The sequence below is a fragment of the Cryptomeria japonica genome, chromosome 3, assembly GCF_030272615.1.
Source record: "Cryptomeria japonica chromosome 3, Sugi_1.0, whole genome shotgun sequence".
Taxonomy (NCBI): domain Eukaryota; kingdom Viridiplantae; phylum Streptophyta; class Pinopsida; order Cupressales; family Cupressaceae; genus Cryptomeria; species Cryptomeria japonica.
This window is the reverse complement of record NC_081407.1, coordinates 629,233,602-629,247,471: the sequence shown is the minus strand read 5'-3', so window position 1 is coordinate 629,247,471 and position 13,870 is coordinate 629,233,602.

Here is a 13,870-nt window from a genome sequence, read left to right as displayed (position 1 = left end):
GAAAATGTGAGAGTTGATTAAAGTACTTCAAAAGACTTAGAAATAGAAACAATATATGAATCTAATGATTCTAGAGAAATGAAAAAGGAAGAAGAAAACAAAATGAAGAAAAGAATGATCAAGATGCTCTGGCATCTACATCTAAAACCCCAAGGTATGTTTAAAGGAATCATTTTGAGGATCAAAATATTAGAGATAAGAGCAAAGGTATCATCACTAGAAGAAAAGTGACTCAAGAACAAGTTTTATTATGTTTATTATCCAAAACTAATCCTAAGACAGTAGAAGAAGCTTGTAATAATAAGAATTGGATGAAGACAATGAAATAAGAGCTCGATCAAATTGAAAAAAATTAGACATGGGAATTAGTAACCAGACCGGAAGACAAGAATGTGATTGGAACAAAATAGGTATCCTGGAACAAGCTGGATGAAGATGGAAAGGTTGTAAGAAGCAAGGCAATGTTGGTTTGCAAAGGATATGCTCTTTGATAAAACTTATGCCCCAGTTGCTCAGATGGAGGCAATCAAGATGTTCTTGGCATTTGCAATATTCAAGGACTTCAAGGTCTATTAGATGGATGTAAAATTGGTATTCTTAAATGGAGAATTGAAAGAATAAGTTTACATTGAACAACCAGAAGGTTTCAAATTGAAAGGTGATCCAAACATTGTTTGAAAATTGAAGAAGGTTTTGTATGGACTGAAACAAGCTCCAAGAGCTTGGTATGGAAGATTAGACAAGTATCTAACTAATCAAGGATTTCAAATGGGTTTGACTGATAGCAATCTATACTTCAAGACTGATTTTGGTAAAATCCTAATTATGGTAGTATATGTTGATGATATAATATTTGGAGGAAATGAAGATATGTGCAGAAGATTTGCTAGAGAGATGCAGAAAGAATTTGAGATGTCCATGATTGGTGATTTAAATTATTCCTTGGTTTGCAAGTCAATCAAAATAATAAAGGAATTTTTATTTTTTAGTCCAAGTACATCAAAGAGTTGTTAAAGAAGTTTGGGTTGGAGAAATCCAAACTGGTGTGGACACCTATGACTATCAGATGTAATTTAAACAAATCTCCTAAGGCAGATGCAAGTCAGTATAGGACAATTATTGGAAGACTATTATATTTGATTTCTACCATACCAAATATTATGTATACAGTATGTTTGGTAGCTAGATTTTAGTAAGAGCCAAAAGAATCACACGTTGTGGTAGTGAAGATGATTTTTAGATATCTAAAAGGCATAGAAGAATTTGGTTTGTGGTACCCTGGGAGCTCAAATTTTACCTTAACATCTTATACAAATGCAAACTAATCTGGAAGTGTTGATGATATAAAAAGTACCAGTGGAGGAGCATTATTTCTTGGTTCTTAGTTGGTTGCTTGGTCAAGTAAGAAGCATGGCTCTATGTCCCTATCTACAACAAAACCAAAATACATTGCAATATCTTCATGTTGCACACATATCTTATGGATGAAGCAAACTTTGAAGGACATTGGTGTAGACTTTAATGAACCTATCCCAATCATGTGTGACAATACCAGTGCAATAAATATTTCAAAGAATCCAATACAATATTCAAGAACAAAGCATATAACTATCAGGTACCATTTCTTGAGGGAAAAAGTGTTTGACAATGAATTTAGACTTGAGTATGTACCTACAAAAGAACTGATTAGGGATATATTCACTAAAGAAAATGTTGTGCAAGGATACTTTTGATTAGCTTCCATAGAAGTTAGGGGTATTACCCCTTTTCCAGTTTGAACTAATGTACATTTTGATGTGAATTGGTCCAATGAGCATCTTGCACATTCTTTTATGGATTGATTCTTGGGTGCTTCCTCTTATGGGGAGTAGGAGTGAGTTTCATAGGGGGATTTTTTGCCTGCCTTTGTCATTGTTGTCAAAGGGGGAGAGAGAATATAATATTTTCTTATTGTCTTGATGGATGTTGCCATGAATGGAAAAGTGGGAGATTGTTAGAATTATGCTATATGTTGTCATTGATGTCAAATCCTGTGGTCCAGATGTGGTACATTGAGCAACAACATATGTATAAGATGGTATATTGAGCATTTGGATGTTTCCCACGTGTCTTAGCTTTTTGGAAGGTGTTGCTAATATTATTCAGTGCTATTCTTGGGTCCAAATTGGTTCAAAAGTCAAGGTTTTTGGTTCGGATGTTGAAGTTGTATAACGTTAGTTGTATAGCATGTGGATAATATTATGCGTCTGACTTTAGTGATGTAAGTAGCCTTTTGATGTGTTCAATGAGGAAAGTTGTGGTTTGGTCCACTTCTCCTTCCTTCCCAACACTAAAATGTTTAGTGGTGACCTATTTTAGATCTTTGTCTTGGCCAACATTGAGGATTATGTTTTTCTGGAGACAGTATATAGGAGTATGATCTAGATGAGATGAAGTGTGGCTTTTTGTGTTGAATACATGTAAGATTGGAAGAATCCAATTGATGTTGTGGTGCAGATAGTTACTAGAAGTAGTTCCAATAGTGCAAACTATGATTTTTAGTTATGGATTCTCTTTATCTTTCTTTTTTCAGTAGTGAGCCTTTTTGGGCAGTTATCCCTCTAGTATTGAGCCTTTCTAGGTAGTGAGCCCTTTGGTAGTAAGCCTTTCTAGGTAGTGATCCCACCTATAGTGAGCCATCATTTGTAAAAGTCACCTTAACCAGTGTCACCTTAACCGGTGTTTCTATATTGAGAATTAGCATTCTTCATGGTTTTTCCCTTTTTGGGTTTTCCATGTAATTTCTTGTATTCTCTATGTCTGATTTGTTATGTGCACATGATTTAATTCTTTATCCATTTTGATTAATTCTATTATTCATTTCGGATATGTGAATGAAAGTTTAAAGAAATTTTTATTATCAATTGATTCACCCCCCCTTAGTTGCCTAGATATTCAACATCATCATTCATGATATTGACATGCAAGTTATAGTGGTCATGAGATTAGCTAGGAAAAAGTTTGAGAGGCTTCTTCAGGATGATACATTCAGAGACTTCAGTCAGGAGATTTCACATGGCTTTTTATGGACTATACATACTAAGGATAGATCCCCTTTTGAGATTGGACTAGCCAACTTTGTTAGAGACCTGAATGATTGGAGGAGGAAAGTGGTTTGAGATCAGGCACAATAAATTCTAGTGGTGAAGCCATTCCTTCACCCACATCTTGACCCCATTTTATGGGGGTAAGGTACTTCTATGGAAAGAAGGTCCGTATGGCTAGACAACATGGCTATATGTTATTGGGGACACCGACTCTCCTAATGGGGAGATCCACTATGGGTAGCAGAGTAGTGCATGATCATGATATAGATTGTTTTACATGATCTACAAACTTTGTGTTATTTTCTCAAACTTAGTAATTTATATGTATTATTTTTTCAGTATGTTCTATAAGTAGTGGTATAGGATAGATGTGGCATGAACGTATTCTAGTTCTGGCTCTTATCCATCTATCGAACATTGTGATAATCTGATACTATATCTTTTGTATTATTCCTAAATTATAATTAATAGAAAATAAATTCATCTAACGCTTTCCTACATAAGGATTAACATGTTGTGTGGTTACTTCTTCACATATTATAACAAGGATCCATTGTCACGCATATTATTCAAGGCATTCCTTATCTACACCATGTCTATCTATTGAAAGGGATAGTCCTCACCTTGGCCTTTCCATACCTTGGTGCAATATATCCATTTGCCACATAATAAGGCTCAATGATGATATTGTCATACACCAGTGAAAGCATAATAAGAGCTCAAGACTGTGGTATCATCTATTAGGATTAATCAAAATATGATATCAATCAACTCTTTTCTATCATCAACTCATATTTTTCACCTTTTACTAATAGTTCTTCTACTTGCTTTTATTTCCTATCAACCATTTCCATATGATCATATATCATTTCCCTTGTACCGTATGTGTCCTTCCTAGAACCAGATGATCATTTATCTTTTTGTCTTATATATAGGATGTTTCCTTCCTAAAACCAGACGATCATTTATATTTTTATCTTATATATAGGATGTGTCCTTCCTACAACTAGACTTGACCTTTTCCAATCAATCTACCTAATCAATTAATTTACAAATCACTTCAACAATTTCTTCTATCCAATCAAGCTAAACATTCTTCTATCTCTCATTTCTTTCAAGAGATCATTTATACGTTTAACACACAATCTCTGAAAGGGGCATCATACCTCCATCTCTTCGCATACTGGGTCAATATTCTATCGATTTTTGTTTTCAAACAATGCTACTTCGAATATTGTCTCAAAGGGGAAAAATCAAGACACCTAAAATTGTCTCATGTTTGAAAACTCTAATTTTACCAACTTATTCCTCTTTATAATTGAATAATTTTAATTATTAAATTAATTTAACTTTATTCTTCTAAATCAACATCATTCCTCCATTTAAATTCAAAATTTGAATTTCCCTCTAGAACTCCATAATTAAATGATCTTGATAAATATTTAGTTAATTTTCTTCTAATATTAATTAAATAATAAAAAATGATTTAATTAAATCAATTTCTATTATCTTCTCATAATCAAATAATTATTCTAAATTATTTAATTAGCTAATAAGGTCCTCTCAATTAAATAAATTTCCTAATTTATTTAATTTAATTTATCTCACATTTCATTTTTATTTCATTTCTCACATTTTACTTAATTTAATTTCTCCCACATTTCAAAAACCAATTTTCTCCAAATTCAATAAAATATTAATTTCATCTTTTCTCCTACAACACATGTTAAAAGGGCTAACTACCAATGACTCTTAGTGACTCATCAATCACCCTTTTCTAACTAGTCAATCAATCTAGCTTTTCCAAAATCACTTTTTTTTCTAACGCATCTATATAATCATTGAGTCTAATCAAATGAGTAAAATTTTCAACCAAATTCAGTCAAGTTGAGTGATCATCTCCAACCAACTTATTCATCAATTCTTAAATATTGATCAAATCTACTGCTAAATCAATCTTGTCTGTTCATTCATATTAAATTTTTTTATAAATTCAACATCAATTATCAATCACAAATAACCACATTCTTTGAATTCTTGTGCCAATACCCTGCAGGAAATGTGCAACTTTGAGAGCCACTACCATCATATGAAACAAGGAGGAGAAGAGCAATGGAAGTTGTATGCTTGGATTCAACATGAATTTTTTTCATTATTGATTTGATTCATGTTATTGTTGAATTCATTTACAAGCTTTTATTATTTACAATTCAATTTTAGCAATAGATTTTGGTTTGTTGTTGCTAATTTGGTCTAGCTATTGCATGTTTTCCCCCAATTTTTAGTCATATATAGGTATCCCTATACTTTCATCTTTTATCTTCAAATAGTTTTATAGTTATTTTTGAAATTGAGCAAGGAAAAAATAATATTTTGGGTAGAACACATTATTGGTGTAACCACTATTTCTTGGTTGTTCTAGCTTGGAAGTCATACTCATCCTTGCCTATGAAAATTTTGATCCTTATTCCTTCCCAATATCCCTTTGGAGTTTAAAGATCAAACTATACTCAATAAAAATAGGGAATTGTTTGGATATTTTCAAAATCATGGGATGTTCTTTGAGAATGGCTCTTTGAAATTACTAAAATTTGCATGCTAGTGGAAAATATTGATCTCATTCCAAAATTAGTAAAATTTCAATCAATCAACATGATTTGGAATTAAAAAATTCGGATCAATGAGCCTCTACATAAATAAATATATAGAAAGATAAATATATTTTCTTTAAGTCAAGGATTTAAGATTGAAAGTTTTGTTCATATGAATGGGGATAGAAAATTCTCAGCCCAAAATGGTTTAGATCTCAAAGCTACATGACCTTCCTACTTGTAGATCCCTCTCATGGGTAATATTTTCGTCACTAACATCCCTTCTCTTCGATCAGTGAGAGTGAATTAGAAGTTGAGGGGTTATATAAGTAATGTCTAGCATATTGGTAGACATCTAGTACTTATGAGAAATGAAGATCTAGTCATGAATTTAGTTGATGAAAAGAAAGATACTATTCTTGAGGAATTACCTCAATAGTTATCCTTAAAAAATAAGGGTTTTTGATAAGACTCTATAGTGAACAATGTAGGCTTACTCTCAGAGGATCTTCCTCTACTTTCACATGCCCTATTCTTGGAAGAGTTAAATTACTTGACTACAGATGTTTTAGATATTTTGGTGGATATTTAGAATGACTAGGAGATCAATAATGATGACGTTGGGAGAGAGAATGTTGTGGGAGTTTAACTTCATATAATGTTCAAGCATCTGACATGTTCAAGAACCAATTTTGGATGGATTGTTTTCTAAGGAAAAATGTCCAATACCAAAAGACAGGTTAATCAAGTTGGTTAGGATTATTTTGGATAAAACAAAAGTCCATATCACAAAATAAATCATACAATACTTAGAGAAAGACAATCTCTCATCCTGGAGCTATAGTCCATTTCCAATTTCTCAATCTGGTAGAGAAGGGAACCTTATTCAAACTCCATAAAACTCAACAAGATATAGGAAGCCCAAAAAACAAAATACACAACTAAGAATTGATGTAGGCATTCAATCAATGATCATACAAAAATTGAAAGCCACAAATAATTAAAATATAATGTTAAGAAATATGTTTCTACTAAAAAAGACATTGGTCAGAATACCATCTCATCAAGGGGTAAGATATATGCATTTGGATGTTGTTGTTGGGGCTTAGTCACCCCAAGAAAATAATCTTAAATCAAGGAGAGTTTGGTATTCTTCTCAAGCACAATAAGGATCAATTCATGGAATATTAGGTGCTTATATGCCCCTAACAAATGTTTAACCAAACAATAGTTACAGTTGATTAATGTAGATGTAGTTTTCTTACAAGAAACAAAAATTTGGTTGTCCTAATCCTCCTTGCTTTTGATAGCTGGTATAAATGGAAATATGTGACTTTCCTTGCCTTGGGGATTCTACTGGTTTGTAAATCCTTTGGAAAGGATATTAGGTGTTAGTAGATATGTTAGTATCTAAATAAATTTGGATTTTAGTCACAGATCAATGTACTACTTATTCATTGGAAACCTTTTAGTTACTCAACATATATGGTCCAACTAATTTATCCTTACAAGATCTATTTGGGATAAAGTGATTTACGCTTCACAATCTTTTCTTAATGAGTTCAAAATTTATGGAGGGGATTTTAATGCCTTACTTGTGGAATCAAAGAATATGGGATGAGAAATCCCAAGAAAAAGAGGGATGGAGCCAGAATTCAAGGATTATGTCAAAAATATTAGAGGTATAGACTCTACTCTAAATAATGGCTCCTTAACCTAAACCAATAGACGTATAAACTTTTCTTAAATGTTGAATGGCTGAATAGGTGTTACTACTTATCAAGTTGCCATTAGTTTAATGTCAAAGTTATTCTATATACTCTAGTCGGTTATCTCTATCGAGATATTCAATCGGTATGCACAGTCTAGTCGGTTATAGAAGAAAGTAGTCTCAGAACACAGTATACACCGAGCTATCTATCGAGCAACAAAGATGACACACCGAGTTGATATACACCAAGTTAAATGTGTTACCAAATTCATTGAACCTGGACATACATATGAAAATGTGTTACAAGATCGAGGAACATCTAACCATTATCACATTGGAAATTGCACTTAAAGATTATGTATGATTTTGAGGTCATCTAACCAATGAAATATCTTGCATAGTCGATAAATCATATTTGTAAGATTGAAGCAATGAATGGATCACCGACATAAGAGATCTATTTATATAGCATGAGTTAATAATTAAAAAGTGTGTGTGCATGAGTGTAAGAAGATTTTTACAGAGACACAGAGGTCACCGAGAAGGTTTTCAGAGAACAGTCGAAGAACAGAGTAAACAGAAGGGTTTACTGAGTTACTATATGGGTTAACTAGGTATGCTATAAGCAAGGTAATCTATTCTAAACACATAGAATCTGCTATAACATTCCAAATGTAAAGTTGCAGATATTTGTAATGATTTTATTGTAATATTTTGAAGTTGTAAGAGAAACCTTTAACAGGGTAAAAGACTCTAATCAAGTCTATAAATTGTAAAGCCTCTAACTAGGTGCAACATTTAGTTTAAGTGTTGTAAAATCCTTTAGCAAGGTAGATCTAATAGATCTTGTTACTCCTAATAGGGTAAGCTATCAGAAATAGCTAAACATGTAGCTCTAACCGAGCACTCTTTATTATTGCAGTAGTGAAGTTGTGGGTGCCATCCCCACCACAGCTTTTCTCTCTAACCAAGAGTTTCAGCGTAACCAAAATATATGTGTTCTGGAGTGAATCATGTATGATTGTTATCTATTTGTTTTAGCTTTCTATTATGTTATTGCACTATTTGATTTATGCATAACAATAAAGCTATTATTAAAGAAAAGTTTTGAAGTACTGATTCACCCCTCCCCTCTCAGTACATTAGCTTTCCATATTGGGCCTAACAATTGGTATCAAAGCTTCAATCTTGGAAAAGGGTTTAACTACCTAAAGAGAAAGATCTTATCAATGGAATGCTATAAACAATCTCGGAGGATTGTGTATCTGCAAGAGGAGCTGGATCATGCTAACCAAGTGATTGCAGACATGCAAAGACAAATGCAAAAATCTCTGAAAGTAAGAAGAAGATTATCTAATGATTTGCAGGCCTCTCAAGAGTTAGTGGAACAAAATGAGACATCATCTGAGAACAGTATATCTGAAGAGACTAAAGAAATGATTGGAGTATTGAAAGAAAAGAACAAAGCACTAGCTGATCAACTGAAAGTAATGAAAAGAGAACATGAACATTTTAGTACACAGATGACTAAAAATCTTGATGCATTAAGGATAGTCGAGGATAAAGTAAGAGATCTAGAAAGAGAGAAACAACAACTTGAAGTCTTAGTATCTGATAAGAATGATGAAATCACAAGGTTGACTGGAATTCAACAAAATCTGTCAAATCAACTAGGTTATGCACATCATGAAGCAATTCTAAAGGATGATGAGAATCAAGCATTGAAACTTGAAGTATCAAGGTTAACTGATGAACTTGAAAAAGAGAAGAAATCTAAAGAAACATTGAAGAAGAGTTATGAAGCATCAAAGATGTTGGATGAGAAACTGAATACAAGAAGACCCAACAAAGATGTAGGACTCAATTACAAAGGAAAAGACTCTACCGAGAAGGGAATTCATACTAGTAAGAGAGGAGAATCATCAAAGCAAGCTGGAAACAAGAATAACATCAAAAGAAAGAAGCCTATTTGCAACTACTATGGAAATCAAGGTCACACTGCCAACATGTGCCAAATCAAAAAAGGTAAGCAACTGAATGTCACTAAGTCAAATGGTTATTGTTACAATTGCAATAAATATGGTCACACATATAATCAATGTAGGACAAAGTCTATGAACAATTATCGAAAGGCAAAATTCAAAGGGTTTTGTAAAAACTGCAATAGATATGGACATAGTACTGAGAAGTGTTGGTTTCAGAAAAAAAACTATATGTGGTATACACACTGAACAAACACTAGAGGTTACCGAACTCACACAGATCCTTATCGACAGTATTCTACAGTACCATGGGAGTACAATACAAGGATATGGTGTGAATATTGTGGAAGATATGGACATATAAGTGCCAACTGCTTTATAAGGTTTGGAATGAACAACTGAAGATAATGGAGAAATCCTGGTATGGCATGTTTTCATTGTCACAAAGTTGGACACTTAGCTGGAGATTGTAGAGATCAACCTAGAAAAGACACTGAGGAAATAAAAGAAAAATTAAAGATGATTTGGAAAAAGAAGGAAATTGTGTCAAATGTAGAAAGCACCTTACCTACCGAGTTAGGTGCACCTATTCCAAATTAATCGGTAAAGGTATGAAGGGACTGCATCCTCACAAGGCTAAATCTTAACAGTTCCTATTTTATTATGTACTTAATTCAAAATCTTCATAATTAAGATGTAATTGTTAAGTTTTATCAAAGTCTTTTAAAGCACTATATAGGAAAACTGTCAAGTCGGTGAATACAGGAAACCTGTCTAGTCGGTGAATGAAGGAAGTTTAGTTACTCGGTTAAAGACGAAAAGGGAAAGAAAGTTAAATTGAACCGAGAGCATTTAATGTTTTTGACCTAACCCACACGGAGCCTGATAAGGCATATTGTGTACTTAAAAGCATTTTCGTGATCATTTTCACTTACCAAGTTTTTGAGAGAGCAGAGCAAAGTGAATCTAAGGCAATCAAACCTCCTACAAAGCAAATTCAAGGTATTAACATCAATCTCAATGCATTCTTAAGTTGGTTTACCGATCTTATCAAGTTGCTATTATCTGCTAAGTATAAAGCGTCAGTCATTTGAAATCCTGAAACCCTAAGGATCCTTTGTTATCTTTTATATGAAATCTACAATGGCACTCAAGATCCAAGATCCCATAGTTGTCAAGAATGTAGAGAAGCCCTCACTAAAATACTCTTTGACTCCCAAAGTTGCATCTGAACCAAATGACAAAACTATTTTTTCACTCATCCCAGACAGAGTGTTGTTAGTCGAGGATGTGAGATTCTTCACCAAATGTCATGTTTAAGAACTCGGTCATGTTGAAATTAAAGACACCTATGATGAGTTGTGTACCGATGGTAAATTGAACAGCAAGTATGAACACATCAAGATCAAGGGGTTGACTGAAGCCCTAACCTATCCCCGTGTGTTCAAACCCCAATGGGTTAAGTTTATTCTAAGCAGAGTTCACGATGATTTCATGTGGCTAGAAGAACAACCATTTAAAATTACCAAGGAAATCATTCATTTGATTACCGGTTACCCCATTTATGATCATGCTCGAGCCCAAAAGATGATATCACAGAAGGAATTGATTAGTTTAACCGGAGTAGAATCAGATTGCAGAGGATTGAAACTAAATAATGTCACTGATGAAGAACTAAAATTTGCCATAAGAGTAATGGGTTACTGGTTCTTCCAATCAGCAAGGGAAAACAGTGTACCCTATGCAGCAGTAGACCTGGCCTACAAAATTGTGAAAAAGTTAATGAAAATTGATCTATGTGAGGTATTGCTGAAGAACCTATTTGAGAATCTGAACACCATCAGAAAGCTGAAGAAGAACAAATTGGCTAATACATTAAAGTTTGGATCATTACTTGTATGCATGTTTTTCTATTTTGAAAAATTCTTTCCATCAATCGGTAAAGTTGTTTGGGAACTACGCCGACCAATCACCCATTAGATTAATGACTTCATCAAGAAGTTAGGTGATAATTTCAATGATATTATGGATGATTAATTCAGTAAGTTCCAAGAGAAAATGCATAACAGATACTGGATTCCACCCCAGCTAGTGGAGAAATACAAAAATGACATATGTTTTGAAGTTGACACTGATTACTGTTATGTGAATGCTATGGAACCGAGAACTCAATATTTGTCACCTATGGGTTACCAGATTGATCTTGACATCATGCAACAACAAATTGATGCATTTCTTATATTACCAAGGCATGCTACTAAGCTAAGGTATGGAACCTATGAGGAAGTGAAGGAAAAGGTAAAGATGAGCATTGTAGTACCCAAAGCTACAAGAAAGGCAACAAAAATGATAAAGGCATTATCAGAGAAATTCGGAGAAGACTCTTCCTCTACACCTATCAAAGGCACCATTGCCATTACTGAAGAGGAATCTGAAGCCCAAGAGGCAGCAATAACACTAAGCACTGAATTGCCTAAGGGAAAAGTGTTGAAGAGAAAGAAACATGACACATCAAAGGCCTCACCGACTCCACCTCCAAAGCGACTTAACACAAGAGCATCTGCAACCTCACTGAGTAAGAAAACAAAAAGTGTTACTACTCCCAAGGTAACAAAGACCTACAAGAAATCTACTCAAAGGCTCATTTTGGCAAAAGAGTCTAGTGATACTGAATCAGAGGATGCAAGCAAATTTCAGATTGTCAAAAGCAAGAAGGTAAATGTACATAGTGTTGAAAAATTTTGTGCTAATCTGAAAGAATATGGAGGATTTGGTTCATTCAGATATGTAAAGTATGAAACCAGAAATAATGATGAGAAGAGAGGAATTGAAGAAGTTGTCATCTGCACACTTCTAAAATTCTGGTTAGCTCCATTAGAACTAGCAAAGTCACTTCCAAATGAACTTTACTTGCATATTGATAATAGGTGGAAGTATGCAATGGACTCGGAGAAACAGATCAGAGAGAGAAGTCTGGTTCATCTATTTCTTGACATGTCAGTAACTGAAATAAAAGAACATCTGACAACCTACAACTCAAAGTTTCCTGTCAAACAGAGAGCCTTCAAACTGATGAATGGGCTATACATTGAAGTTGAAAATGAGACAAAATCAAAGTGGCAGGAAATCTTTAAAATCAAGGATGCTGGTGAGCAAGCTGAAATTGAAATTGTTGATGTCACTAAGCAAGATCCTAATGTTACCGAGAAAGACCTTGCTAACACCATTCAAATAGATGAAGATGTAATGGATACAGAGGCACCAGAACAGGAAATGATAGAAGGCAATGCATATGCAAAACTTGTATCTAGTGAATCAATCTTGGAACAAGTTCAACCTTATCCACTGGTCAAGCAACCTATCTCAACCAAAATCCCTCAGGATACGGAGCAAGGCACCGAAGGCCATAATTATACAATAGGAGAAGGTACTAGTGAAGAACAGACATCTCAAGCACCTTCTAACACTACAAATGTTGCAACTGAGACACCAAGTACCGAGACACCAAAGGACTCTACAGAGGCTAAAGAAATCAATCAAAGTATTGCCTCTACTGAGCAACCTACAGTGGGTCATCAAGCCTCACAAGCCCTTGTCTTAGTTCCGACGGTGAAAGGTAAAGAAAAGAAGATGAAAAAGCATAGTTTTAAAGTTGATTTGTCAAAACCAATAGTGTTGCCCAATGTAGATATTTCAAAACTAAAGGGGCAAGCACTCATTGATTTTGGTGAACTATGCAGAGCAAAGGCTGAACAAGAGAAGCAAATGGCCATTCAAAAGAAAAATAAGGTACTTCAGAAGGTGAAAGCACTCTTAATAGATATGCTACCTGAAGCTACAGTATCCACTGATGCAGCCATCCACATTCAACTGGATGAACTCCTAACAAAAATAGAGACATCTGGAGTAGATGCATCAGAGTATTTGAGCAAACTAAAAGACAAAGAGCTCACTGCAAAAATGATAGAAGAGGTACAGAAAGCTATAGCTATTGGCAAAGTTAAACTTGTCAAATTTATTATTGAGTTGACTCCTCAACTCAAGCACATTCTTTATTTATTTTAGAAACTCTGCACATTTTCTTTATTCATTAAAGACATTAAAAATAAAACAGAGGTAATTGAGAAAGAGATCACCGATCTCTCAAATAAGTTGACCACAGAGCCAAATTCAGTTCAAAAATTTTATACAAAGCTCCAACAGCTCATGGCTCAACAATTGGACTTAAGAAATGAATAACACAAGATCAGGATGGATATAATGACACTACAAACATTATTACTTCCTCATCTTTCATCCGTCTAAGAACAGATCAACCGAGCCACCTCCCTATCTACTACAAAAGTGGGAAGCACTCTAGATGGCTTAATATCATTATTGGCTGATATTCAAGCATAGAATTCTTTAATGGACAGTGTAAAGAATGCACTCTCTATCACTCTCACCGAAGCCCAGACCAAGTACAAATCCATTTTTGACCGGTTACCACCCCCAAATGGT